At 30.8% G+C, this 5,093-nt stretch overlaps 1 long non-coding RNA gene across 1 annotated transcript; it reads left to right on the top strand.

Moving 5' to 3' along the window:
* The first annotated feature begins 418 nt into the window (after positions 1-418).
* LOC120083043 lies at positions 419-1,002 on the top strand. The gene is made up of 3 exons (XR_005483359.1): positions 419-576; positions 723-820; positions 928-1,002. It is a non-coding gene; the product is annotated as an uncharacterized LOC120083043 (long non-coding RNA).
* The last annotated feature ends 4,091 nt before the right edge of the window (positions 1,003-5,093 follow it).

Below are 5,093 nucleotides of genomic sequence, written 5' to 3'. Positions count from 1 at the left end.
TAATAAAATCTCAAAATAGTCATTCCCTTAACGTCATTTCGTTTTTGAATTCGGGCTATGAATCCAAAGTGTTAAAGAAGGGAAAAAAATTGTGAGAAAACCAGTTTAGTTCTAGAAAATGAAAATTTGAAATGAAATCATTATAAAACAAGACAATATATTTACATGAGTTATATTAGATCATCCTTTTGCTCAAAATGAGTTCTTTAGCTAAGCTATAACTCGAGAAGTGTCAAATGTTTGTTACGTGCCGTATTCCTTTGGGCTAAAATCCTGCTTTCGTACTGATTTCAAGCTTGCAATTATAAAAGTTGGTCTCGGGTAAGCCTAACTCCTTTAAATATTACTCTTATGATTTGAAGTGAACTTTATTTTTGGTTGAAAATGTTTGTTCGGAATGTTTTTCCATACAGATATATTCTTTTCTTGGACATACTTAATTTATCATAATGTGAGGCTAAGAACGTCGATCGATTTAAGTTCATCGAGCTTGTATTTTGATGGTGGATTTGTAGAGTCGATGTTCTTTATCTTTGCAGTTATATAACTCTTCCACTCTATGCTCTCGTAACTCAGGTACAATTTTCATATTAAATTTCATTCAAATGTGTCACAAATGAGTTTGTTGTACTTGAGATGGAGTTCTTTGGTATTGAAATTTTTTTATTAGTATAATTTTGCTGGTCTAGTGGGATAAGGTGGACTCAGTCGGTGCTTTGCAGATGGGTACGCGTATGAAGAAGTTGATCTTTGACGAACAAACATCGAAGGCCCTCAAGAAGTGGCACGTAGCTGCTATCATCATATTTGTTCCATTAAGGTATAGTTCTTTAGTGATTTTCCTGCTATGATGATATTTGTTTCATGGAAATTAGATGAATATATAGCTTATTAAATTGGAAAAACATTTGTTAATTTGGATTTCAGTACACCATATTCTTGGGGTAAAATCAAATTTTCTTTTCGTTGATATGGAAAAAGTATTCAGAAGTTGAGCGCACAAGAGGTATAATACTTAAATGAATTATCATATCTCTTAAGTTTATTATTTATGATAACAAAGTCAACGCCTAAAAGAGCAAATGTCCCACAGCTATTGGGATTATAAGATAGCCACAAATGATAATGTTGCTTGTGAATGCAAAGGCTTTAAATGTTATTATATATTAAGATTATATATTTTATGTTTTTTTTTTTTTTTTTCCAGATTCACTTGGAAGATTCAAGTAGTAGGAGCGAAGATTATTATAGAAATATGATCCCATAACAAAACAATAGAAGTGTTGGATATGATTTTTTTTTTTTATTATTATTATAGTTTTATAGAAGTGTTATTGTATTTTATGTAACTTTATATTTAATTTTGTGGTAAAGTATATTGTTGTGTCTATTGTTATATTCTAGGTTGAAGTTATGTGGATTTATAGGTGGAAGAGAAATATTGTTGGCTTACCATATTCAGAACAATAAATATGCATATGTTATATTAGACACACATTTTAGTAAATAATTTTTTTAATAAAAATACGATAATAGACATTTTCTTATCCAAAATGAGATATCTAATGTTGGTTTTTAACTCTAATCCACATTAAAAATGGATTGAACATTTTAGAAAAATGAGGCATTAGAAAAATATCAAACAATCATTGAAAAATTTGGTAAAACCCGATATAGAAGATGGTGTACAATGTCGTTTTTCAACTGACATTAAAGATGGTGTATAATGTTAGTTTAATAAATCGACATTAAAGACAACCGATATTGAAGACCTTTTATAACATGGATCTTCAATGTTGGTTTACAACCAATATTGTACTCCTATAATGTCAGTTTTAAACAAATACTAAAGTCCAGTTTTGTACTAGTGGACAAACCAGAGAATGACAAGAGGAATTCGTGACCATGCCAATAGGACCTATATGATGCTTTCGCTCACATTTTCACGTTTTTAAAAGCCAGTTTTTATGTTTGAAGTCAGAGTTTTGTTATTTGCAACTATCAGACATTTTATATAAATTTTATGGTTTTGACATGTTTTAAGGAGGCCCCAAGAAATTGTTTTATGTACTTTGAGCAAATGAATTTATTTCATTTATTCATTTTTAATAAATTATGATCTTTTCATCTTGAAACGAGTAGATGTGGTGTTTGCATATAGTAGTAATCTATTAGTAGGTTTTATAAAGTTGAGTCGTTACATTTTTACATAAAGTACGAAGTTTAAGAACATTTTTTATTATCTATCTTTAAATTTATTAAGTCTAAATAATATACTAATATTTAATATTTAATAATGACTAATTAATTAAGGTATATCAATATTGTTCATCACTTAGGTTTAAAATTTCTACATACAAATATTAAATTCATATTCATGTTAGATGAACTTTAAAGTTATTAGATCATAATATCTTAAAATTTAAGGAGTGAAGTTAAAAAATAATAATAATAATAAATAATAAATGTTAGTCTTAAAACCTGTGATAAAACTCATGAAATAAACAAGAATATTAGATATTGAATTGAATTTTAAGTCTAACAGAATACTAAACTTTCAATTTTTTTTTGTCGAGTAAATTTATGAATTTAAAAAATCATATAAATTAATGATTTATTAGACATAAAATTGAAAATTTAAAGATGAATTAAACATATTCCAAACCTAATAAAGACATTTTAAAATTTAGAAAGAAAAAAAGCAAAAATTTAAAAGTTGAGAAGTAGAAAAAAAAACATGAATATTAATTTAGTCAACATCAAAATGAAGAATGGAAGAAGGGTGTGATGTAATGTTTGTTTATTTGAATTATGTATGATATATTGTATAAGAAAAAAGTATATTTTAAAAGATAGGATAAAGATGATATCCCAAAAAGAGAAAGGGAATCATTATTAATCATAGTGCTTGAAAGGAATGTGTTACGTGTTAGTTGTGGGAACCAAATGCTGCAATGCCAATCAAACATCAACTTAACAAAGTTCTTAATTCCTATATCCTTTCTTTATATATATATATTTAAAATTAATTAATGTAATAATAAAGATAATAAAATATAATATTTGAGCTGGACACAGCCATGAATACGCGTAACCAAAAGCTCTCTCTCCCATTGGTATGGAAATTGAAAAGCAAATGATACGGTTGGTTCATGGTTGTGCCTTTGCCAACAATGGTCAACATTGTATTGTCCCACTCGTGGATGGGATTCTCCAATCAATTTCATTCCGCTTATTTATTGTTTTTTTTTTTTTTTTAATTTTGTTGGTGCATAGATCTTGTTTAGCTCACCTATTAGCGAAGTTCTCTTGTCTCAAGACTTCGTTCGAGTTGACCTGCAATCGAACTCACACTACTGTGGTACCAAATTAAATATACTCTGATGTCTAAGTTAGTAGGTTAAGTATCTAATTCAGCAAAACATACAAAATATTGTTTATCTTTCAAAGTAGTGGAATGAGACTATTTATAGAGTTCATCATCTTAATTACATCTAATTGGGAAATGTGCGATAACTTGTAGAAATATAAGTTATTGTAGTTCTTTATTTAGAATAATTAGGAAAATTCATTAGAAAATGCATTAACTTGAAATGAAAATCATGTAAATAAATAAACTTTGCATTATAAGCGATTATAAAACTCATTATCCTGAAAATCATAAATTCTAACATCTTTGAATGTAGGATTTTTATGGAAAGAAACAAAAATTAGCAAAGGAAACAAAAACTGCACCATTGATGCATAAAGAGATCAGATCAACTTCAATCTGGCATATGAAGAATCGTGCATTGAGCAGAAACATGAAGAAAGGAAAACGACAAACGTATGAGAACCATGAGCAGGAACATGTGAATAACCATGCATTGAGCAAATTCGCCCATTTGATTGAAAACCTGCATTATTGAATTGATTAGATCCAGAAAATTGGCCCAAGAAGTTGGGTTGTTGAGAATATTGGCTCAATAAGTTGAGTTGTGCATGAGGTGGTTGATAGTGTTGTTGAGGCACACGGTTGGTAGAGGAAAATGATGGCCCAAACGAGAGGTTAGGGTTTTGAGATTGATTTTGGAAGAAGCCTCTTCCATTCCTTCCTCTCCCACGACCCCCATGGTGATTTCCTCTAGGCGACCCATGATTGCTACCACTAGTGAAGGAAGATCCACGACCAAGATGTTGAAATGTGGCCATGGCAGTCGGTGTAAGTTTCGCTGGTGAATGTGAAGTGTCGATTGCTTTGGATTCGATGTCAAGAAAAACCTCAAGTTCTACAATTAGCAGGGTGGTATTGCGCATTCGGATAGAGGTGCGAAATGTGTTGAACTCGATTGGTAAGCCATTAAGGATGTGCAGAAGACTCTCGTCATCGTCAATTTGAATGCCGACAACAACAAGAAGATCCACGAGCACCTTCACCATGCGAAAATGTTGTTCGATGGTTTCTGAGGGTTCTTTCTTGACTGTATACATCGATATCTTCATCAGAAGTATGGGTAGGACTAGACAAATGTCCAGGATTCCAATCACTCGAACTAGTGTCAGCATTAGACAAAACAACATTTTTCAATTTCTCAAATTCTCAGTAGGCAGAGCACCAACAACATTTACAGTTACGGTATTTGTTTCAAGAGAAGCATGAACAAACTCCCCACTAGATTGCACAGTTTTAAGGGAACCACCAAATAAACATTATTAGCAGTAATTTCAGAAGGACTAATTATATGCAATATGGATAAAGACGCAATCATGTCAGAAATAACTTTGTCAACAAAATCTTGTACAACATTATTATCAGACGCAAGCAAACTTTCCTTTTCCAACTCAGAAGAGTTAGGAACAATAACATTTCCTTGAATATTGTACTAGACTCAGGTAAAGCAGGATCAACATCACAAAAAAAAAAAAAAATGCAAGTTTATCAACACACAAAGAGCTACCTTCAATAACCCTAACCTCTTTTTGAACAGCATCATACGAGACAACCATATCTCTAAGGTTTCTAGGCAACGTGATAAACTCATGCAAATTACTTGAATAATCACTAGAGAAGGATTTATCTTTTCTCGAGAGAAGTTCAACTCTGGAATCAACAA

Source organism: Benincasa hispida, chromosome 8, assembly GCF_009727055.1.
Source record: "Benincasa hispida cultivar B227 chromosome 8, ASM972705v1, whole genome shotgun sequence".
In the NCBI taxonomy this organism is placed as follows: domain Eukaryota; kingdom Viridiplantae; phylum Streptophyta; class Magnoliopsida; order Cucurbitales; family Cucurbitaceae; genus Benincasa; species Benincasa hispida.
The sequence above is the reverse complement of the archived record's forward strand: the minus strand, read 5'-3'. Positions and strand labels throughout refer to the sequence as shown.